Source organism: Ranitomeya imitator, chromosome 2 (assembly GCF_032444005.1).
Source record: "Ranitomeya imitator isolate aRanImi1 chromosome 2, aRanImi1.pri, whole genome shotgun sequence".
NCBI classification, from domain to species: Eukaryota; Metazoa; Chordata; class Amphibia; order Anura; family Dendrobatidae; genus Ranitomeya; species Ranitomeya imitator.
Window position 1 is genome coordinate 326,719,426 of NC_091283.1, and position 25,861 is coordinate 326,745,286.

Here is a 25,861-nt window from a genome sequence, read left to right on the forward strand (position 1 = left end):
ATTTCTGCCTGCTACCGAAATTACTAAAATGTGACTACTTACTTGCTCGAGTCTGCTGCCTAGGTTCAAGATCCTCCCAGTTGTCCACAACGATAAAGCATATTTGCTCCCTGAGCCGCCGGGTAACAAACTGATCAGCATGGCTGCGGTTAGCCATGTTCCACAGCGGCTCCCGCTCACGGACCTCTTCGATAAGGTGGTCAACATCCAGTACGCCTTCCTCACCATCAGAGAAAAAAAAGGGACTTACTGGAGGCCGACCGCTGGGCGAACACGATGCCGACTCTGGGAGCTGCTGGGAGGACGTTCATGGCGATGGCCAGAACTTGCAACAGACTATAACAAAAGTAAAATTAATTATGTTGGATGTAGGCATATGTTTTATGTGGACTGTGATGTATGATGATCTGTTTTTTATGTGTTGGGTGCACTGTGATGTCTGAAGAAACTGTTTCTGAAACACTTACACTCTGCGCGCCCTCTCCTGGCATTTCTCCACCCACCCCGTCTCCTTCTGAGAGGCCCTCTGCTGATTCAGTTTCCTGTGAAAACATAAGTAATGCATATATAGTGTTAAGCCAAAAATGTAAGAAGAAAAAAACAAAATATTGTTAAACATACCTCAATACGCCTACGCTGAGAAGGGGGGCTCCCAGAAGACATTTTGTTTTCCTGTTATCTGCAAGTATAAAGACACTTGTTAGCTACTACACAATTTGTATTCAAAGCTTTGTGGTCTTTAATACTTACATCACGACAAAGTATCGCTGGTTCAATCCAAACTTTGGCCTGGAAGGGCCCGGCTGGCAACTGTTCGGCCTGGTATGGCCTGGTACTGCAAGTATAAAGACACTTGTTAGCTACTATACAATTTGCATTCAAAGCTTTGTGGTCTTTAATACTTACATCATGACAAAGTATTGCTGGTTCAATCCAAACTTCGGCCTGGAAGGGCCTGGCGGGCAACTGTTTGGCCTGGTACTGCAATTATAAAACAATAGTGAAAATATATTTTTAGTCAGCTGAATTTGAACATAAAAAAATGCTCCACAGCTAGTATAATTTGAAAAATCACCCCTAAAATAATCCCCATAAGACCCACAAACCCCCCAAAATAGCTAATTTAATAGATTTAGAAACCACCCTGCTCAAATGTTATATCTGAGCAATGTCCAAGCAGGCCAAAAAACACCGTTCTGTAAAACCCCTAAAAAATTTACCCAAGGCACACAAGTCTGAGCTGGATATCCTAGTTCAATAACATGCGCCATGCGCAAGCTGTAAAACCATCCCCCCCCACCCCCCAAAAAAAAGTAAAATAAATTTTGAAAGAAATACCCTCCCTCAAAGTTTTAATGCCTAAACACCAGTTGAAACCGGTTTTTACGTACCGGTAATAGGATTTTACAGAGTCCACGACAGCACCCACAACGAGAGAGGGGATCCGCCCACCTTCCGGACAGGAACCTACAGGTTAAAAAGGGGCGGTCTCCCTCGCCCTCCAGTTTGTGTTCCAGAGTACAAGGGATACCGCCAATGAATCAGTACATGACAATATCATCTTAAACACTACTAAATACCACCACCTCTATAGAGTGATCTCTAAAGGCACACCTTCCAACAGAGTGCAAGAATAAGTAACTAAATACAGGGGGGGGGGGGAATGTATGGGTGCTGTCATGGACTCTGTAAAATCCTATTACCGGTACGTAAAAACCGGTTTTCCTATCGCCACGACAGCACCCACAACGAGAGACTTTCAAAGATTATCTATTTAGGAGGGACCACAGCACTAAGTACTGAACGGCCAAACTGTAAGCTGGAATTGGCAGATAGATCAAGGCGATAGTGCTTATAAAAGGTGGAAGGTGATGACCAAGTTGCCGCCTTACATATCATTTCAATGGGGACATCTGCCTTCTCCGCCCAAGATGATGCCATAGCCCTAGTAGAGTGCGCCCTGATGCCTTCTGGTGGTGTTACTCCCCTGGCAGAGTAAGCAAGACATATCGCTTCTCTAATCCATCTAGCGATAGAATTCTTCGTGACACTTGAACCCTTTTTCCGATTCTGGAAAGAAACAAACAAAGCCCTACTCTGTCTCCAGCTTTGTGTCCTATTCAAGTATTCTAATATCACCCTCTTTACATCTAGAGTATGATATTTTTTCTCCTCTTCTGAACCTGGATTTTCATAAAAAGATGGTAAATAAATCTCCTGACTTCTATGAAATTTAGTTGCTACTTTTGGCAAGTATGCAGGATCAGGCTTTAAGACAATCTTATCCTGGAGAATTATTAGATAGGGAGGATCTACTGACAACGCATGTATATCACTGACCCTCCTGGCAGATGTTAACGCTAAACGTAGAGCTGTTTTTAAGGTTAAATTCTTTATCGAAATAGAATCTAATGGCTCGAAAGGAGGTTCAGTCAACGCCTCAAGCACCAAATTTAGATCCCAAGGGGGTAACCTTACAATATGGATTGGGTTAGAACGCTGACATGCCTTAATAAACCTAGCAACCCATCTATTAGCAGCTATATCACTGTTATACAGAGCCCCCAAGGCTGAAACATGAACTCTCAGGGTGTTGACTGCTAAACCCAATTCCCAGCCTTTCTGAAGGAATTCTAAAATAGCCGAAATCGGAGCTTTATCTCCTAATGGTTGCTGATAAAACGTAAGGAATTTTTTCCAAATTTTTGTGTAGATTTTTGTAGTGACCTCCTTCCTGCTTTTCAATAAGGTAGCTATTAAAGCACTAGAGAACCCCCTCTCCCTCAGAAGCTCCCTCTCAAGTTCCAAGCCGTTAAGTGAAGAGTCTCCAATTTTGGATGACGAAATGGACCTTGAGAAAGGAGTTCCGGAACCACTGGCAACACCCAGGGATCGGTCACAGACATTGTCCTGAGGAGAGAGAACCAAGGCCTCCTGGGCCAGAAGGGGGCGATTAAGATCACTCTGGCTCCTTCCTCCCTGATCTTTCTGAGAACTATCGGAATCAGACACATAGGGGGAAAGGCATATGCCAGCTGGAAGTCCCAACGGACACGAAGGGAATCCACTATGAACGGTCGGTCTGCTATGTGTAAAGATGCAAACTTCCTGACCTTCCTGTTCTCCCTCGTAGCAAATAGATCTATTACCGGCAAACCCCAAAGACTGACTATCTGATCGAATATTGTTTGTTTAGAGACCATTTTCCCTGACGAAGGGAATGGCGACTGAGATAGTCTGCCTCTATATTGAGTTCCCCTTTTATATGAACTGCCGACACGGAAAGAAAGTGATTCTCGGCTAGGGAAAGTATCTGCGCTGTAGTGGTCATTAGGGACCGTGACCTTGTTCCTCCCTGATGATTGGTATAGGCCACCACAGTCATATTGTCGGTTTGTATCTGTACATGCAAATGTTTCAGGGATGGTAGAAAATGAAGAAGGGCTTGATTGACCGCAGCAAGCTCTCTTAAATTTGAGGAATTCTGGGATTCTTGGATTGACCATCGCCCTTGGGTTAAAATGTCTCCCATATGGGCCCCCCAACCGAACGGACTGGCGTCTGTTGTAACTATGCTGTCCGGCGTGATGGTCCAGAGAACTCCTTTTGATAAATGTGCCGGATTGAGCCACCATCTCAGATCGTGAAGGGTGGCGGGTGATAGGCTGAATTTTCTGCTTAGAGAACCCCGAAGATCTTTCTCTGCTTGAAGAATCTCGTACTGAAGCATTCGAGTATGAGCTTGAGCCCATCTCACAGCCGGTATACACGCGGTCAATGACCCTAGTAGGGACATTGCGTCTCTTAAACTTATGTTTGGAACTTCCCTTACAGCCATGATCTTCCGAATGATCTTCTGCTTCTTTTCTTCTGGTAGAGTGGATAATTGATTTTCTGAGCCCAGAAGAACTCCTAGGAACATCTGACATCTTGTAGGTTCTAGTTTTGATTTTTTCCTGTTGATAATCCATCCGAGTTCCTGTAAGGATGATATTATCGCATTTACCCGAGTCGTACACTGAGCAATCGAATTCCCGACTATTAAAAAATCATCTAGATAAGGCACTACAAGGGTTTCCCTCTCCCTAATATGGGCCATTACTTCTGAGATAACTTTTGTAAAAATTCTAGGTGCCATGGACAGGCCAAAGGGCATTGCCTGAAATTGGAAATGTTTAATCTGATGGTTTACCCATACTGCCATCCTGAGGAATTGTTGGTGATTTCTGGGAACTGGAAGATGGTAGTATGCATCTTTTATATCTAAGACCGACATGTAGCACCTAGGAAACAAAAGCTTAGTTGTTGATTTAATGGATTCCATTTTAAAGGCGTGATATTGAAGATATTTATTTAATTTACGCAAATTTATGATAGTCCTAAAGGACCCATCCGGTTTGGAAATCAAAAATAGCGGAGAATAAAAACCCGACTTCTCCTGATGTTTAGGAACCTCTTCAATAACTCGCTTTGTAAGCAATTGTTGAATCTCTAATTCTAAGGCCTGTTGTTGGGCCGGAGAGTCTAGCGATGTTATTACAAAATGATCTGGGGGAGTTCTCAAAAATTCTAACTTTAACCCAGACTCAACTACCCCCATTATCCAGGCACTAGAAGTGATTTTTCTCCATTTATCTGAGAAGAATCTAAGTCTCCCCCCTACTGGTAGATCCGTTTTATCTGTAGTTACGTCTACGTCTTGAGAAGGATGAAGGGTTCTTATAGTATCCACCTTTCTTCTTTTGATCTGATGTTTCCCAGTCACGATTATCTCCCTGCTGGTCCGACTGAAATCTCCTGAAGGGCACGCGTCTCCGGAAGGCGTTCCTAAAGGTGGGATTAAATGTTTTAGGAAATCCCTTCCTCTGCTTTTTCAAGGATGTCATCCAGCACCGGGCCGAATAGGTACTCACCCCTACACGGAATGGAGCATAATTTGGCTTTAGCCTGAGCATCCCCCTTCCAGGTCTTAAGCCACAGTGCCCGCCGGGCTGCATTTGATAGACCCGCCGACCTTGCGGCCAATTTTAAGGAATCAATTGAGGCATCAGCTAAATAAGCCGCTCCTTCTCTGATCTGATACAGGGAATTCAATAATTTATCCCTGGGTACTTTCGCCTTAAGCTGTTCCTCCAACTGCGTCACCCAGACCATGATTGATCTAGCAGTACAAGTGCCTGCGATTGCGGGTTTAAAGGCTCCAGATGATGACTCCCACACTTTCTTAAGGAGCATGTCAGCCTTTCTATCAGAAGGATCCTTAAGGAGTCCTACATCCTCTAGTGGTAGCGAGGCTGTTCTTGAAGTAGAGGCTACCGCCGCATCTACCTTCGGAATCTTCATCCACTGAGACAAGACATCATCCTCAAAGGGGTACCTTCTTTTTGCGGCCGAAGGTAAGAATCCCTTATCCAGCTTGTCCCACTCCCGCTTGACCAGATCTTTAATTGAATCAACCACCGGGAAGGCTCTACGACTTCTCTGGCACAGCCCCGCGAACATAATTTCCTGGGTTGTTTTCGCCTCTTTACTTTCCGCAACCCCCATAGTCGTACGGACTGTCTTAATTAATGTTTCCATATTCTCAACGGAAAAGCAAGGCCTTCCCTCCTCATCCGAGGAGGATGGTGAAGAACTTCCCGAGTATTCGCCCTCTTGTAACGAAGGGCTAGAATCGGACACCATCTCCATACTGATCCTTTCATGCCGTTTAGACTTAAGGGACGATTTTATTTCCTCCCTAATCACCTCCCTCAAATCCGACACCCGGAGGGGAGCCTCTTCTTCTAACGTACGGCATATACACGTCTGACACAACTTCTTTGAATAGCTGTCAGGTAGTGGCTCCGTGCATAAAGCACACTGTTTGTGCTTAGATTTAGAAACCTTTTTCCGCTATAACAAAACATAGTACAGAAAACAATTGTATCAGCTATTGGCTTGGATATAACACTCACCACCTGCTGATAAATATGGAGTACGGGTCTCTGAGGGGGTGAGGTGCGACGTGACGTCGGGTTGCTAGAGTCCTGCTGCCCGCGTACCACATCACTGCTGCGAGATCTGCTGCTGCCCTTCTCTGCTTGCAAGTGTTCGGCGTCTCCTATAGAAGACATGCTGCCGCACACACTCACCAAAGCGCTGCTCCATTTTTAAACTTGCCACGCTCCTCCTCCCGGTCTCCCCCGGAAGTCAAAGGAGTACTTCCGGGTCATAAGCGCTGATTCTCCGCAGCGCCACGTGTGCGATCCAGGGCGGCATGCCTTCCCCCAGAAATGCCACGACTCCTGGCCAGACGAGGGGGAGGGCTGCGAGCAGTATACCCCCCGACGCTGCTTCCGGGCCCCCGATTCTGCCGTTCCCACCTGGACACCGCACAGAGGCTTGGCGGACCCGGGTAAGCAAAAAGACCTGCAGGCTCCCGCCGTCCGGACAGGAACCCAAACTGGAGGGCGAGGGGGACCGCCCCTTTTTAACCTGTAGGTTCCTGTCCGGAAGGTGGGCGGATCCCCTCTCTCGTTGTGGGTGCTGTCGTGGCGATAGGAAAAATGTATTGACCACATATGTGATTTGAAAAGATCCCTTTACAAATGTAAAAAAAGAAAAAAAAAACCTCTTACAATTTTCATACACCTTTCATTTTACAAGAATAAACCCTCAACCAACTCTGTATTGCATGGTGTGGGTATATTTTTACATACACCACACTTTCAAATTTACCTTTGTGAAATGATACTACATACTGTACAGGTTGAAGAAAAAATTTTAATAATTTTTTTATTATTTATTTTTTTTAAAAAACATCACAATTAGAAGCTACAATGCTCTTTATTTTAAATACAAGTACATTTTAAATGTAAACTTTTTAACCAATACAATTTTTACAAAAAAAGGACACAGACACGCACCACACACACACACCGTCATTACACACACACACGCCACACACACACTGACAACACATTTAACACACGCCACACTACTTTAGAAATACATCACAGTAATTAAAAAACAAACAAACATGCAAGCACACACACGCACACACGTACAGGCACGCACATACGCACGCTCACACACACACAGGCACACACACACATACACATGCACGCACGCTCACACACACAAAAATGGCAGGATTCACACTAGCTGGCTGGCCTCTGGCTGGATGCTGGCTGTCTGGCCTCTGGCTGGATGGCTTCTGGCTGGACACTGGCTGGCCTCTGGTTGGATGCTGGCTGGCTGCTGGCTGGTTGGCACGAGTCTTGATAGTTGGCAGGCAGGAGTCTTGCTGGCACATTGAGGAATGAAGCCACAGGCCAGGTTTTTATACACTTGGGGCTGTCTGGTCAATTGGCTACTAAATACTGATTTGGAGCATGCTCAGTGTAAAAAAAACATATTCCAGCGCTGGATTCCATCATACGACATGCCTCGACGGATCCTGTGTCCATAGGCTTCCATTCTAGCCAACAATGTATGCCACAGGATGCGTTGTCGCACGTTTTTTCCAACGCAGACAAAAAATGTTTTATTGTACGTTTTTTCCAGATGACGTATCAACAAGTTCCGATGGATCCAGTGCACGATGGACTAAACGTGTGGCCATACGTCGCTAATACAAGTCTATGGAAAAAAAACGCATCCTGCGGGCAAATTTGCAGGATGCGTTTTTTTCACAAAACGACGCATTATGACGAAGAATGAAAGACGGAAGTGTGAAAGAGGCCTAGGCATTTACTGCAAATTATTAGGATATACAATTCATCTTTCCACATGACATCCTTTGGTAGGAGAGCTGGACTTGAAGCAGGATTTATGTTGATTTTTAAAGTCCAGGGACAAATAAATCACAAAATAGGTCTCAGGCTTCCTGTAGCAAATCAAGACCCAACATTTTTACAAATTTACTGTTTGGGAGATGAACAGATACAAGCTGAGTAACGTTGTGAAGTTATACCTGAGACAAAAAGACATTGTTTTGAATTTGCAAAGATTTTTCCATCAACACAATCAGTTAGTAAACCTTTATAAAAAAGCCTTATAAAGAATGCAAGTGCGGAATATCAGGGTGTAATAAGAGCAGACAAGACACCGGTTGGTGGCACAAAAGGAGATTTACTTCCTCCAGTGATAATTAAGTAACTATTGTAATGGTTGGACGGGACTTGCTAAGCCGAGATATAATTATTCAGAGACGAAGTGAAAATCTTCAGCGTATTACAGAAACACATAGATCATATGATGCTCTGCAATATCCTATAATATTGTGGAATGGCCAAGATGGCGATCACTATAATCTACCGCAGACTGATCCCAACACTGCGAGGCCGACCAATAAACCAACCAATAAAATATATCAGCTATGGACTTCTACACCTACCAAGTAATGATCAGACAACAATGGAGGTAACTTTCTCATCAATGTATAGTAGATCTGTATGCCAAGGTGGAAAGCGAGCGTCTTTTGTACATACAACTGAACCAACAAACACTTACAGGGAGGCCATGCCAAAAGCGTGGTCTGATGGAGGATGGTCCACACTGGGACCTGACATTGCAGGAGGCGTCCCTCACTCGCTTTCCTCCTCATCTTCTAACCTGCTCCCTATAATGACTACAACCTGTGCATCTTCCAATCCCCGGCTCTGTGGGACAAATACACATAATATCCTAGAGAAGATCTTCATAGAGAGCGCAGGAGAGGTAATCCGGACTTAGACATAAATGTCACTGCCGACAGATTCACCACAGTCCTCCTGACTCTAGAACAGTGGTCCCCAACCTTTCTGACCTTGAGAGCCACATTAAGCTTAGAGAGAGGGTCGCGAGCCACATTTCTGACCTTGAGAGCCACATTCAGCACTGAGAGAGGGTCGCGAGCCACATCCAGCCCCCACTCTCTTCATAGTGTCAATCAATGCCCCCATTACAATGATAACCAAAGCTTTTCCACAGAAATCACTCCAGAGCAGTACACTGAGATCCAGGGGTTCCCACAATACCCTCAGTATTCTCTCAACACACTGTCACATCCAGCTTTGAGCACCTCCTCTAACAGGTAGTACAAACCTCCAGCGTACATACCTAAAACATCTCGAAACCCCTAAGACCAGTAAATGTGCATCCAGATCTGCAACTCTGTGCAGGGCTACTCACAAAAATTCACCATTTTGAGATGTGGTCTTGATACCTGTTTGCTACACCTAGACCTAATACATCAAGCCGGCAGACAGTTGCGAGCCACAATTCATGGGGCCGCGAGCCACATGTGGCTCCCGAGCTACAGGTTGGGGACCCCTGCTCTAGAAGAAAGGAGCCGATGTATCAGTAGTGACCCTCTAATAGCATCAGGTTACCGGCACCAGCTCCACCAGCCTTTGTGTTATGGGCAGAGATATTCTGGGAGGGAAAAGCCAGGATTTGGGAAAGATGAGAGGATTTGTCCCAGTAAATAAGCCTCTTCTGGTTGATGACCACAGATCGGGGTATTTGGCAATTATGGCTCAGATTCCAGGTGGGAAGAGGAGACTGTTTTCCTTGATGCCCCAGGAGGTTCCGGTAAAACATTCTCATTAATTTGCTGCTCTCAGAAATTCCCTCCATCAATAACATTGCTCCGGCCGCTGCATCGTTTGGGGTTGTGGCCGCTCTCTTAGATGGAGGCGCACGGCTCAGTCAGCACTAGGATTACCCCTGAATCTAGTGCTCTTGGAATCTCCCGTCTGTAATATCACTAAGGTCTATGAAAGATCTGGGGGGATCCAATCACTTAATGGGGGGAATTGTTCTACTTTTTGTAGCGTTACCTGTTCTTAAAGGAGCAGCACCAGCAGACGAGCTGAATACTTGTCAGCACAGCAGAGTCCTGGTACATACGCTGAGGGACCTGATCATGTGACCCCCGACCCCTCCCCTCCTGTGACTTCATCACAGGTCCTGTGTGCACAGAAAAGCCATATATGTGAAGTGCGGCTCTGCGGCTGGAGGTAGGTAGACATTAACCCCTTCATCACTGAGACTCTTTTGGGGTCTCTGTGTGGTGTGAACAATGATGTAACACATAGGCGTAGCTAGGGTTTTGGTTCAGGGGGACAAAGCTTCTGAATGGGCCCTTAACCAGGTAACCTTCATTACAACTCGGTGACGCCCCCTAATAGTGGAGTAGAACCTAAGCAGATGACCGCGATGTTACTGAAGAAAATCTCTATATAAAGACCAATATTAATATTACCGCCATATGGTCAGTGGTAAATACCAGCCCTACAGAGCATATAAGAGATCACAGCACCGCTGACGTTCTTTCTGATGGAATCGTTCACTTTTCCCGTCTTTTCCATATGGCCCAGACCAACATGACGACTTCTTCCAGCAACGACTCACCTGTAGAGAATATAACAAAGACACATTTCACTTCTCACATTCCAGCTCCATCACCATCTATTCCCAACCTGCACAAACTCCTCATCCTGCTGATACCCCAATACTGAGCCGCTGCTGCCGTATGTGACCCTATTTTTGCCCCTGATACCCCAATAGTGAGCCGCTGCTGCCGTATGTGTCCCTATTACTGCACCTGATACCCCAATACTGAGCTGCTGCCGTATGTGTCCCTATTACTGCACCTGATATCCCAATACTGAGCCGCTGCTGCCGTATGTGTCCCTATTACTGCCCCTGATACCCCAATACTGAGCCACTGCTGCCGTATGTGACCCTATTACTGCATCTGATACCCCAGTACTGAGCCTCTGCTGCCGTATGTGTCTCTATTACTGCCCCTGATACCCCAATACTGAGCCACTGCTGCCGTATGTGACCCTATTACTGCATCTGATACCCCAGTACTGAGCCGCTGCTGCCGTATGTGTCCCTATTACTGCCCCTGATACCCCAATACTGAGCCACTGCTGCCGTATGTGACCCTATTACTGCATCTGATACCCCAATACTGAGCCACTGCTGCCATATGTGTCCCTATTACTGCACCTGATACCCCAATACTGAGCCGCTGCTGCTGTATGTGTCTATTACTGCACCTGATACCCCAATACTGAGCCGCTGCTGCCGTATATGTCCCTATTACTGCACCTGATACCCCATTACTGAGCCGCTGCTGCCGTATGTGTCCCTATTACTGCACCTGATACCCCAATACTGAGCCGCTGCTGCCGTATGTGTCCCTATTACTGCACCTGATACCCCAATACTGAGCCGCTGCTGCCGTATGTGTCCCTATTACTGCACCTGATACCCCAATACTGAGCCGCTGCTGCCGTATGTGTTTATTACTGCACCTGATACCCCAATACTGAGCCGCTGCTGCCGTATGTGTCCCTATTACTGCACCTGATACCCCAATACTGAGCCGCTGCTGCCGTATGTGTCCCTATTACTGCACCTGATACCCCAATACTGAGCCGCTGCTGCTGTATGTGTCCCTATTACTGCACCTGATACCCCAATACTGAGCCGCTGCTGCCGTATGTGTCCCTATTACTGCACCTGATACCCCAATACTGAGCCACTGCTGCCATATGTGTCTATTACTGCACCTGATACCCCAATACTGAGCTGCTGCCGTATGTGTCCCTATTACTGCACCTGCTGTGTGGTTCTCTGTGCCCTCTAAATTGTAAAGCTGGGTGCAAGTGCACTAGAAAACAGTTCCCCTATAACAATAAGTGCCCACTTTACATTTAATAATGTCCCAAGTCTCCCCCCCTGTACAGCTCCCCCACAGTATGAAGCTCTTATACACAGTCTAATGCCCCCTCACTGTATATATACTGACCCCATAGTGTCTCCCTAACTGTTTGATAGCTCCAACACTGTAATATCCACACTGTATGATGGCCCATAGATAGCCTCCATAAAGAATAATGCACCAGACAATCCTCAATATAGTATAATGCACTCCCCATAGGCAGACTATATAGTATAATGCACTCCCCATGGGCCTCCACATAGTGTAGTGCAGGCCCCATAGGCAGACTCAGTCTATAGTATAATGCAGCCCCCTATAGGCAGCCTCTATAGCATACTGCAGCCTTAATAAAATGCACCACCCTAGGCAGACTCAATAGCATAATGCAGCCCCTAATATAAGTCACCCCCCATAGGCAGACTCTATAGCATAATGCAGCCCCTAATATAATGCACACCCATAGGTAGCCTCTATAGCATAATGTAGCCTTTAAAGGGAACCTGTCACCGGTTTTGGCCTATATAAGTTACGGCCATCACCTTTCAGGGTTGATATACAGCATTCTATAATGCTGTATATCTGCCCCCAACCCAACATGTAAGAGAAAAAGACCTTTTATTATATTCACCTACAGGGCGGTCCGGTCCAAGTGGTGTCGTGGGCTTTGGTCCAGCACCTCCCATCTTCTTTCAATGCCGCTCTCTCGCTTGCTTTGTGTGGCTGACGCGTCTCTGCGTCATCCACACAGACTCCTTGAAACCGTGAACAGGTGTCGGGAAAAGTCAAAGAGCCCTGGCACCTGCGCCCTGCAGTACTTTGCTCTGGCCTCCACAGGGCAGAGAAGTACGCCTGTGCAGGAGTGTGATGCCGAGGAGACTGTGTGGATGACACCGTGATGCATCATCCACACGAAGCAAGCAGGAGGACGATGATCATAAGAAGATGGGAGGCGCTGGATCAAGAAGAGCGACACCCCTCTGACCAGACGACCCCGTAGGTAAGTATAATAAAAGTAATTTTTCTTCTCTTACAGGTCGGGTTGGGGGCAGATATACAGCATTATTGAATGGCCCATAAAAAAATAAATCCAATACTCACCTTTCTTCTTTGTTCCGCCACTGTTCTGAGTGCCCGCACATCTCCAGACAGCGGGTGCCAAGTAATGACGTCATCGCGACCCCCTGTCAGTGTCGGCATCGGAGATGTCAGATGCTGAGAGGGGGATGATGGGAGAGGGAGCGTAATGCTCCTTCTCTCATCAATGTGGTCAGCTGTATCGGTATCTAGGCAATACAGCTGAACTTGCAATGACAGGAGGGGGGTCCACTGCTGGCACCGGATCCCCGCCTGCTCAAGGGCCTCATAGGGCCCCAGCGGCAGAGCTGAGAGATCGATTCTCCCTGCACTGCTGCAGAATGTAACTGTATGGGCACTCTGTGCACGCCGATACAGTTACAGTAGTGTAGCTCCGGGTGGACCCCTCAGAGCACGGGGCCTGGGGCGACCACCCCCTCTGCCCCCCGTTGCTACACTACTGCATAACAGCTGTGGACAGAATGCGGCTTCGCTGGTTCCACATTATTTCCAGTCAGACACCTGCAGGATGAGAGGACAGAAGCCCAGAGAAGTTCTCCCACAATGCAATGACTCCTCTCCTGGCTCCAGCACAATAATGTAGATACCAGTGATGAGTGAGCCGCTCTCCACTACTCGATCCGGCATCGGGAGCTCGGACAAGCTTGTTACTGGAGTATCGCAGGTGATGGAGCGCCATGCTCGAGTTCCCAGCCAATAAACATGCGGGGATTGCCCGCCATACACGGTGATGCTGTAGCCATGTTGGGTACTGGTATTACTGTGACTGTCCGGCCGCATCACGTTATCGGGTTTATAGAAGACCCAGTGACACGATGCTCGGCACACCGTCCTCAGGAAGCAGGTCAGGGAGAGTTGTTATAGGAGGGAGCGCTTAGATTATTGTCAGCCCCCTAAGGATTATAAAGTTGTATTCGTTAGTGTCTCTCATGTGGCGCTATAGGGAGTATTTAACCCCTTCACCCCGAAGCCTGTTTTCACCTTCCTGACCAGGACAATTTTTTCATCTCTAAAGAAATGAAGGACAGCATCCAATCCAGGTGAAAAACGCTTCTTTTATTGTGCCAAAGAAGCGTTTTTCACCTGGATTGGATGCTGTCCTTCATTTCTTTTGGGTATGTACATCTCCATCTTGGTCCGTGGAGTTAGGACGGGCATCGCATTACCAGTTGTGCTGTCAGCTACTCTGGAATTTTTTCATCTCTGACCACAGTCAGCTTATGAGGTAATAGCTATGGACGCTTCAATAGATCCCACTGATTCTGAGATTATTTTCTTCATGACATGTTTGTACTTCATGATAGTCCTAAAATTTCTTCAATATGACGTTTATTTGTGAAAAAATTGGAAATGTGTCAGAAAGTTGGAAAACTTTGCAATTTTCGAACTTTTAATTATTGTGCCCTTAAATCACAGAGATATGTCACACAAAATAGTTAATAAATAACATTTCCCACATGTCTACTTTACATCAGCCCAATGTTGGAAACATAATTTTTTTTGTTAGGAAGTTATAAGGGTTAAAAGTTGACCAGCGATTTCTCATTTTTACAACAAATTTACAAAACAATTTTCTTAATTTTCTTAAGGACCACATCACATTTAAAGTGATTTTGAGGGGCCTATCTGACAGAAAATACCCAAAAAGTGACACCATTGTAAAAACTGCACCCCTCAAGGTGCTCAAAACCACATTCAAGAAATTTATTAACCATTCAGGTGCTTCACAGGAACCTAAGAAATGTGGAAGGAAAATATGAACATTTAACTTTTTAGCAACAAAAATGATATTTTAGCACCTTTTTTAATTTTCACAAGGGCAACAGGAGAAAATGGACCACAAAAGTTGTTGTGCAATTTCTCCTGAGTATACTGATACCCCATATGTAGTGGAAAAGCCACTGTTTGGGTGCACTGCAGACAGGGGTGAACCTAGCCACTCTGCTGCCTGAGGCGAACGGAAAAATGGTGCTGCTGGAGAGGGGGCGGGGAGGAGGGGGGGCGGGCACTTGACCCCAGGGTTTTATAAAAAAAAAACCTAGCAGCGCAAATCCAGTTACCGTATATACTCGAGTATAAGTCGACCCCCCTAATTTTGCCACAAAAAACTGGGAAAACTTAATGACTCGAGTATAAGCCTAGGGTGGAAAATGCAGCAGCTACCAGTAAATTTCAAAAGTAAAAATAGATACCAATAAAAGTAAAATTAATTGAGACATCAGTAGGTTAAGTGTTTTTGAATATCCATATTGAATCAGGAGCCCCATATAATGCTCCATAAAGTTTGATGGGCCCCATTAGATGCTCCATATCAAAATATGCCCCATATAATCCTGCATAAAGGGTAATAAGGGCCCCATAAGATGCTCCATAGAGATATTTGCCCTATATAGTGCTGCACAAGTGTTATGGCCCCATAAGATGCTCCGTACAGTCACTTGCTCCTTATAGTGCTGCACAAGTGTTATGGCCCCATAAGATGATCCATACAGTCACTGCCCCATATAGTGCTGCACAAGTGTTATGGCCCCATAAGATGCTCCACACAGCCACTTGCCCCTTATAGTGCTGCACAAGTGTTATGGCCCCATAAGATGCTCCGTACAGTCACTTGCCCCTTATAATGCTGCACAAATGTTATGGCCCCATAAGATGCTCCACACAGTCACTTGCCCCTTATAATGCTGCACAAGTGTTATGGCCCCATAAGATGCTCCGCACAGCCACTTGCCCCTTATAGTGCTGCACAAGTGTTATGGCCCCATAAGATGCTCCGCACAGCCACTTGCCCCTTATAGTGCTGCACAAGTGTTATGGCCCCATAAGATGCTCCGCACAGCCACTTGCCCCTTATAGTGCTGCACAAGTGTTATGGCCCCATAAGATGCTCCGTACAGCCACTTGCCCCTTATAGTGCTGCACAAGTGTTATGGCCCCATAAGATGCTCCGTACAGCCACTTGCCCCTTATAGTGCTGCACAAGTGTTATGGCCCCATAAGATGCTCCGCACAGCCACTTGCCCCTTATAGTGCTGCACAAGTGTTATGGCCCCATAAGATGCTCCGCACAGCCACTTGCCCCTTATAGTGCTGCACAAGTGTTATGGCCCCATAAGATGCTCCGTACAGCCACTTGCACCATATAGTGCTGCACAAATGTTATGGCCCCATAAGATGCTCCGTACAGCCACTTACCCCTTATAGTGCTGCACAAGTGTTATGGCCCCATAAGATGTTCCATATAGTCACTTGCCCCTTATAGTGCTGCACAAGTGTTATGGCCCCATAAGATGCTCCGTATAGTCACTTGCCCCATATAGTGCTGCACAAGTGTTATGACCCCATAAGATGCTCCGCACAGCCACTTGCCCCATATGCTTTTGCTGCGATAAAAAAAAAAAATCACATACTCACCTCTCTTCGCTCAGGACCCCCGGCACTGGCAATATTTACCTGCTCCTCGTGCGGCTCCGTCTTCTGCACTGACGTTCAGCAGAGGGCGCGCACTGACTACGTCACCGCGCCCTCTGACCTGAGCGTCACTGCCAGAGGACGCTGAAGACGGAGCCGCACTGGAACGAGGAGAGGTAAATATCGCGCAGCGCTCCCCCTCCCCGTATACTTACCTGCTCCTTTCGCTGCGTCCCTGCTTCTTCCACCGCTGCATCTTCTTCCTGTATTGAGCGGTCACAGTTACCGTTCATTACAGAAATGAATATGCGGCTCCACCTCTTTGGGAGGTGGAGCCGCATATTCATTTCTGTAATGAGCGGTACCATGTGACCGCTCAGTGCAGGAAGAATCTGCAGCGCTGGAAGAAGCAGGGACCGTGCCGGGAGTAGATGAGTATAATTAGATGGGCTGAAAAATCTCGGCTTATACTCGAGTATATACGCAGGGCCGGCGTTAGGGGCAGGCAGACCAGGCAGCTGACTAGGGCCCCCTCTGCCCTAGGCAGGGCTGGTTTTAGGCAAAGTGGGGCCCTAGGCAAAAGTTTAAAATGGGGCCCAAAATGCTAACAAATTGCACCATCACACAGAAATATTTCGGTTGTAGTTACATGCGCCGATTCCAGGCCACTAACCGAGTGTGATTAACAATATTGAAGTAATTCGCCGCTTGTTTCCCGGCCTCTCTACATCGGCTGAGTAATAATGATGGGCTCAGAATAATCAATAGATCAATCTGTCCTCATACAGCATCATCTTAGCAGCAGCATATCTACAGTTTTCACTGGGCGATGTGCTGATGAGAACAATGATTTTTGTTCAGGCATAACCAATCCAATCACTTGATGAATATCTTGCATTTTACACTCCCCCTAGTTCTCCATATAGTATAATACACTCCCATAGTCCTCCATATAGTATAATGTACTCCCCCTAGTCCTCCATATAGTATAATGTACTTTCCCTAGTCCTCCATATAGTATAAGGTACTCCCCCTAGTCCTCCATATAGTATAATAGACTCCCCATAGTCCTCCATATAGTATAATAGACTCCCCATAGTCCTCCATATAGTATAATCGACTCCCCATTGTCCTCCATAGTATAATAGACTCCCCATAGTCCTCCATATAGTATAATATATTCCCTCTAATCCTCCATATAGTATAACGCACTCCCCATAGTCCTCCATAGAGTATAATACACTCCCCATAGTCCTCCATAGAGTATAATACACTCCCATAGTCCTCCAGAGTATAATGCAGTCCCCATATAGAATATAATACTGACATATAGTATAACGCAACCCCCCATAGAATATAATGCAGCCCCCCCCATAGAACATAATGCAGTTCACAACAGAATATAATGCAGTCCTACAGCATTATGGCCACCATGTGCTCACTGATATATATCGTATTCATGGGTGTAGAGAGCAGTGAATATTCATTCCCTTTAGTAGCGGGCACACGTGATCGCCTAGCAGCAGGAAGCCTGCAGCTGCGGCTGCTGTGACCGCTATTAAAGTGAAGTGAATATTCACTGCTCTCCACTCCTATAGTCCCTCCCATCTCTCGGCACCGGCTTCAGTGCATAGTGGTGGGAGCGACTATGGGTGTGGGGAGTAGTGACTATGAATTTCTCTTTAGCAGCGGGCACAGGCTTTAGCCGCAGCCGACTCCTGCCTCCTGTCACCCACTGCTCTTTCTTCACTGGCATCAGGCGGACCCCTTTGACTCACGGGCCCCATAGCAGCTGCATGGTGTGCTGCTATTAGCGACACGCCACTGGCTGGGGGCAGGGGCGGACACTAATAGCTTGTTTTCCCTGTTCAAGAAATGTGTCTGGGCCCCCCTTCCTGCCCGTTACACTGCTTATGATGATGGCAATCTGGCAATGGCACCCTGGAGCCTCGGGCTCTGAGAAACAAGTCAGATTGCCCACATTATTACTGCCCTGCAAGCAGGGGCGTACATAGCAATCACAGGGCCCCCATAGCAAAAGTTCTATTTTGGGCCCCACACCTCTAAAAAATATATATATTTATATTTTTTTCACCGAGATGGATATATATATATATAGTGTGTTTGTAATAAATATATATGTTACACATAGATACACATACATATACCTTATATGCAAACACATACTGCAGTGTACATACATACAGATACACATACATATACCGTACATACATACACACCCTGTACATACATACACACCCATAAATATACTGTACATACATACACACAGATACACACACATATACTGTATATGCAAACACTCACATATACTGTACATACACACAGATACACATATATATACTGTCATACATACATGTACTATACATACACACATGCATATACCGTACATACACACACATACCGTACACACACATACCGTACATACATATACTGTACATACACACAGATACACATACTGTCATACATACACGCATATACTGTACATACACATAGATACACATACATATACCGTACATGCATACAGGTACACATACTTGTACCGTACATACCGATACAGTTATATACACAAAGTATACACATACCGTAAACACAGACATACACATATACTGTACATACATGCACATAAACATACATACCGTATATACATACAAATATATCGCACATACAGATACACACATTATACACATATACTGTACATGCATACACAGATACACACAGAAGCATACACATAGATACATATTGTACATACACACACACATACATACATATACAAGCACATACACACATACTAATCCTGTATAGCTGATCAGAGGAGCCTTGGAGGAGGTCAGTTCAGCTGGAGAGGGCTGCAGACCTCACTGTGGGGGATGGGGCACAGAGCAGACTGATAACAGCCCCCTGGTGCTGCTGTGCTGTCCCGTGCAGTGAGCTCCTCCCCCATCTCTTCACAGTGAGGACGGTGATGCTGCAGCCTGCTGGGAACAGAGCAGTGGAGGAAGAAGACACACTGTAAGTCCTGCTCTTCCTCCACTTCTGTCCCTGTGTGCTGTGCGGTGGGCCCCCAACTGTACTGTAAGGGAGGGAGTACTCGCCAGTCACCAGGGACGCGCCATGCAGGAGGACAGAGACAGCAGCCAGTGAGCGCTCTCCTCAGTCTGGTGAGAAAAGCGTTCATTGGCCAGCATCTCTCCCTGCATGACCTGCCCCCCTTGAGTGACAGGGGCCCGATGCTACATGATACGGGGCCTGCCTGCAGGGGCCCCCCTCCACCTTTCAGCCCCAGAGAAGTGGCAGTGGCATTGGCGGTGTGTCCACCCCTGGCTGGGGGCCCCTAGGGGCCGGGTACTACAGAATCTGCCGCCCCCTCTCTTCTGCCGCCTGTGCCAAAGAGCTCAAATCGCCTAATGGTAGCAGCATCACTGACTGCAGAGCACGGAAGGGAAGGAGTGATGTTTTGAAATTCAGACTTTGATGGAATGGTCTGCGGGCGTCATGTTGTGCGTGAAGAGCCCCTGATGTGCCTAAACAGTGGCAATACTTCATAAGTGACCCCATTTTGAAAATTACACCCCTCAAGGAATTTTTTTATATAGAGTCACAGTTTTATAGTAATGATTATAATGCTTTTAGTTTTATTAGCTTATGAATTTATATTGTGGTGTTATGTGTAAAATGTGTACATCTATATATACAAAGCTGAGTGTATGTATGTGTGTGTGCATGTGTGTGTGTGTGTGTGTGTGTGTGTATCTCAATCCACGCCCACTCCACATAGCCACACTCACTCCACACGCAAAGCCCCGTATAATAATCAATCAAAAAGAACACTTGGAAGCATAAATGCCAATAAAAAATATCAAATTTTATTAAATCACAACAATAGATTAAAAACAAGTCTCATAGTAGCCAGTGGGAATACTAGTGACAGAATAATACAGAATGTATAGGAATATGCCAAATCACATAATACATTTACCTATATCTAAGGCATAAGCCACACATAAATAAGAAGGTAAGAAAGGTAGAGACAAATCTCCTATATATATAGCCTATCAAATATAGCCCAATCCTAAAGAACTCTATGATAGTGTACATATAAATGTTTCTGTCACATGTAAGAAAGGAGGAACCTTAAATAGTTGTGAGGATAAGGGCAAATATATGCACAAATATCCAATATGTCTGCCAATAGATAATTATGTTACCATGAATAATAAATCCAATATGTGTACCAATAGATAATGATGTTACCAAAAATAATAATAAGGGAAAAGGTAAATACCTTCAGACACAATGTATAGCCAAGTGGCTCATTAGTAGAACATTATCCGATAAAGCAGGACATATCATATGTTACACCAGTGGTAAAACGTGCATATAATACATATGACCGGCCTAAAAATAAAGAGAGGGCACATTACCTAAAGACGCAGCTCAGTATAAAGACCCCGATGCGCGTTTCGCGGTATGCTTCGTCCAGGGGGATAGTGGTGACTATCGGGGTAATCTTACCCACTGCTCCAGGCCATGATGTGGTTTCTGTTTCATGCCAGCTCCATGTTCTGTGTCTCTGCTCTGTGCATGCTTCATGGCTATGTGTATAGGGGGCCGGCGCCTGAACTCTCTGGTTCTTATAGGAATCAGGTGCATCTGTCTAATCAGTTCCTGACCAATTACCAAGAGGCTTCCTGTATATAGTGCAGCTCCACCCTGTGGTCTGGGCCTGTGCAACTTACTCCCTCAGTCAGTTCTTTGCTGCTGAGGTGCCAGGTCCTGTCTCGGTTACTCTCTCTTGTCTGCCACCCAGGGGGGCGTTGTACCCTGGTCTGTGTCCTGTGTAGCCACCCAGTGGGGCTTAGTACCCTGGTCTCTGTCTTGTGTAGCCACCCAGCGGGGCTTCGTACCCTGGCCTATGTCTGCCACCCAGAGGGGCATCATACCCTGGCTTGTGTCCATGTCTCTGTGTCTTGTCTCGTTCCTGACTCTGTCTTAGTCTAGTCCTATTCCACTGTCTGTTTATATCTGTATTGGTTTGCCACAACCTGTGCTTCTGTGTCTCAGCTTTTCCCTCAGCTCTGCTCTCTGTAACTTTGCTCTGCACTCTTTTTTTTTTTTTTTTTCTGACCTTGCTTTACACTCTGTGGCTTTGCTCTCAGCTCTGCACTCAGACCTTGCTCCGCACTCTGTGGCTTTGCTCTGTGGCTCCGCTCTTTGCGGTTCTACCTGGCTCCGCCCTTTGCGGTTCTACCTGGCTCCGCTCTTTGCGGTTCTACCTGGCTCCGCTCTTTGCGGTTCTACCTGGCTCCGCTTTTGGCTCTGCCTCCAGCGTCTCCGCTCTTGGCTCCACCTCCAGCATCTTGGCTCCGCCTCCAGCATATCCGCTCTTGGCTCTGCCTCCAGTGTCTCCACTCTTGGCTCTGCCTCCAGCGTCTCCGCTCTTGGCTCTGCCTCCAGTGTCTCCGCTCTTGGCTCCGCCTCCAGCGTCTCCACTCTTGGCTCCGCCTCTTGCAGCTCCGTCCTTGGCTCTGCCTTCTCCTTCTCTTCTCTTAGTTCCACCTTCTACTCGTACTCAGCCTCCTGCGTTTTGTTCTTGGTTCTAGCTCTTGTGCTTTCGCTCTGCATCCGCTCTTGCGGTCTTTCTCTACTTGTTATTTAGTCCTCCTGTCTGAACAGGTTCCTACCTGTTTCACATACCTGCCTGCAGACCGGCCCCTACCGGTTCTTCCTATGTTCCAGTGTCTCTGTTGTACCCGTCTGCCTGCCTGTGTCCCAGCCGTGCCCGCCTGTCAGCCAGAGTGCCAGCCGTGCCCGCTCCGTTCCTTAGTGGGATCAGCAGCCACAGCCAGACATCACCCTGGAGTGGCACCTGGTAGCTTCCTATTGCACAAGTCTGACCTCACCATCAGAGGCTCCAGCGAACACCTAGGAAGCTACTTAGTTACGCCCCTTCCAGGGAAGTTTGGTCTGTGGTCCAGTGGGGCCACACCCCCGTATGCCCGCGCCAACCAGTCTGCGTGACAGGCAGGACCGCTATCTCAGCCTTTGTGCAAGGAGGAACAGTAGGAGCACTGCCAGAGCCCTGAAAAATGACCTCCAGCAGGCCACAAATGTGCATGTGTCTGCACAAATGGTTAGAAACCGACTCCATGAGGATGGTCTGAGTGCCCGACGTCTACAGATGGGGGTTATGCTCACAGCCCAACACCGTGCAGGACGCTTGGCATTTGCCACAGAACACCAGGATTGGCAAATTCGCCTCTGGCGCCCTATGCTCTTCACCGATGAAAGCAGGTTCACACTGAGCACATGTGACAGATGTGACAGAGTCAGGAGACGCCATGGAGAGCGATCTGCTGCCTGCAACATTCTTCAGCATGACCGGTTTGGCAGTGGGTCAGTAATGGTGTGGGATGGCATTTGTTTGGAGGGCCGCACAGCCCTCCATGTGCTCGCCAGTGGTAGCCTGACTGCCATTACGTACCGAGATGAGATCCTCAGACCCCTTGTGAGACCATATGCTGGTGCGGTTATCCCTGGGTTCCTCATAATGCAGGACAATGCCAGACCTCATGTGGCTGTAGTGTGTCAGCAGTTCCTGCAAGATGAAGGCATTGAAGCTATGGACTGGCCCGCCTGTTTCCCAGACCCGAATCCGATTGAACACATCTGGGACATCATGTCTCGCACCATCCACCAGTGTCACGTTGCACCACAGACTGTCCAGGAGTTGGCTGATGCTTTAGTCCAGGTCTGGGAGGAGATCTCAGAAGACCATTCGCCACCTCATCAGTAGAACGTCCAGGCATTGTAGGGAGGTCATACAGGCGCATGACACACAACTGAACATCATTTCCTTGTCTTGAGGCATTTCCACTGAAGTTGGATCAGCCTGTAATTTGATTTTCCACTTTTATTTTGAGTATCATTCCAAATCCAGACCTCCATGGGATATTCATTGTCACGTTCACGCCCTGACTGGTGGGCGTAAGCCAGGGGGTTTGTGGACCCACTGTGCCACAAACCAGATTACCCTGGAAGGGGCGTGACTAAGACAGCTGCCTTGGTTTTCACTGGAGCCTCTGATGGTGAGGTCAGGCTTGTGCAGCAGGCAGCTGCCAGGTACTACTCCAGGGTGGTGTCCGGCTGTGACTGCTGATCCCACTTGGGAAACAGGAACACTAGGACAGGTGCGGGCGATAGGCAGGACTGGCAGATGAGCACGTCTGAAACTCGGACAAGTTGGCAGGCAGGCACGGCTGAGACACAGGGCAGGCAGGCATGGCTGAGACACAGGGCAGGCAGGCACGGCTGAGACACAGGGCAGGTTGGTGTGGTGTATGAAGGAGCAGGTTGGGACCTGTTCACACAGGAGGTGCAGGTAAGGAAACAAGCAGAAAGGAATGACGTATGAAGGAACAGGTTGGGACCTGTTCACACAGGAGGTGCAGGTAAGGAAACAAGCAGGAAGGAATGATGTATGAAGGAACAGGTTGGGACCTGTTCACACAGGAGGTGCAGGTACAGATACAAGCAGGAAGGAATGAAGTATGAAGGAACAGGTTGGGACCTGTTCACGCAAGAGGAGAACCGCAATTATGCGGATAAGAGCGGTAGAGCAGAAAGTGATAGTGCAGCAACAGAAGCTAAGCAGAGCAGAACAGGAAGGAATGTGGAGAGGAGCTGCAGCAAGAGATTTCTGCAGCAGCTGAAGCTAAGCAGAGCGGAACCGCAATGAATGCGGAGAGGAGCTGCAGCAAGAGATTTCTGCAGCAGCACGAGCGGAGCAGGGTAGAACGGAGCGGAACAGCAGAGTGCAGAGCAGAGGTAAAGCTGCAAGAGAGCGGAGCACAGGCAAAGTCACAAGGGTACAGAGCAGGCAGAGCCGCAAGAGTGCGGAGCATAAGCAAACAAAGAGGACACAAGGAAAGACACAGCAGGGAAAGAAGCCACCAACAAGGAGACAAAGGTAGGACAAAGTTCAGACAAGGTAATGCAACAAGACAAGGTACAAGAACAAAGACACGGGGACCAGGATATTCTGCCTCCTGGAGGGCGGACAAAGGCAAGGCTAGAACAAAGACACTGAGAGCAGGATATACAGCCTCCTGGAGGGCCGACAAACAAGATCAAGGCAAGGCAAAGAGAAAAGCCTTCAGAGAAGGCAAAACACAGAGCAAGGCTTGTTAGCTCAGAAGCAAAACACTGAGTTAACACATTGCACAGGCCCAGTCCACAGGGTGGAGCTGCCCTAAATACTAGAGGCCTCTTGGTAATTGGTCAGAAACACATTAGATAGGTGCACCCTGATTCCATAAGAACCAGAGGTCTGGTGCCACCCCCTATATGCACACAGCCAGGAAGCATGCAGAGAGCAGAGGCACAGAACATGAAGATGGCAACAGACAAAACACAACATGACATGAAGCAGTGAGTAAGATGTGTGTGAAGGATGGGAGGCCATGCAGTGATGCCGACAGAGTTGTTACGTTTATTTTGATTTAGATTGATAATTTTTATGTTTTATTGTTCTCAACACATTCCACTATGTAATGAATAAAGATTTGCAACTGATATATTTCAGTAAGTGATATCTAGGATGTGGTATTCAGTGTTCCCTTTTATTGAGCAGTGTGTGTGAATATATATATATATATATATATATATATATATATATACACACAGTGTATATATATATATATATATATATATATATATATATATATATACACACACAGTATATGTAATATATATATATATATATATATATATATATATATATATATATATATATATATATATATATACACAGTATATATATACAGTGGGGCAAAAAAGTATTTAGTCAGTCAGCAATAGTGCAAGTTCCACCACTTAAAAAGATGAGAGGCGTCTGTAATTTACATCATAGGTAGACCTCAACTATGGGAGACAAACTGAGAAAAAAAAAATCCAGAAAATCACATTGTCTGTTTTTTTATCATTTTTTTTTTGCATATTATGGTGGAAAATAAGTATTTGGTCAGAAACAAACAATCAAGATTTCTGGCTCTCACAGACCTGTAACTTCTTCTTTAAGAGTCTCCTCTTTCCTCCACTCATTACCTGTAGTAATGGCACCTGTTTAAACTTGTTATCAGTATAAAAAGACACCTGTGCACACCCTCAAACAGTCTGACTCCAAACTCCACTATGGTGAAGACCAAAGAGCTGTCAAAGGACACCAGAAACAAAATTGTAGCCCTGCACCAGGCTGGGAAGACTGAATCTGCAATAGCCAACCAGCTTGGAGTGAAGAAATCAACAGTGGGAGCAATAATTAGAAAATGGAAGACATACAATACCACTGATAATCTCCCTCGATCTGGGGCTCCACGCAAAATCCCACCCCGTGGGGTCAGAATGATCACAAGAACGGTGAGCAAAAATCCCAGAACCACGCGGGGGGACCTAGTGAATGAACTGCAGAGAGCTGGGACCAATGTAACAAGGCCTACCATAAGTAACACACTACGCCACCATGGACTCAGATCCTGCAGTGCCAGACGTGTCCCACTGCTTAAGCCAGTACATGTCCGGGCCCATCTGAAGTTTGCTAGAGAGCATTTGGATGATCCAGAGGAGTTTTGGGAG

General features: G+C 46.7%; 1 protein-coding gene and 1 long non-coding RNA gene across 2 annotated transcripts in view; one reads left to right on the forward strand and one right to left on the reverse strand.

Moving 5' to 3' along the window:
* Positions 1 to 46: 46 nt before the first annotated feature.
* Positions 47 to 9,866, reverse strand: LOC138663542 (uncharacterized). Its single transcript, XR_011318210.1, has 6 exons — positions 9,807 to 9,866; positions 907 to 981; positions 751 to 835; positions 622 to 679; positions 468 to 542; positions 47 to 336 (listed from the first exon to the last, which is right to left on the reverse strand). It is a non-coding gene; the product is annotated as an uncharacterized lncRNA (long non-coding RNA).
* Positions 9,867 to 9,938: 72 nt separating this feature from the next.
* LOC138663541 (zinc finger protein 271-like) overlaps positions 9,939 to 25,861 on the forward strand; it is a 112,934-nt gene continuing 97,011 nt past the window's right edge. The window contains exon 1 of the mRNA XM_069749781.1: positions 9,939 to 9,986. The gene's annotated coding sequence lies outside the window, so the exon portion shown is untranslated. The remainder of the gene's footprint in view (positions 9,987 to 25,861) is intronic.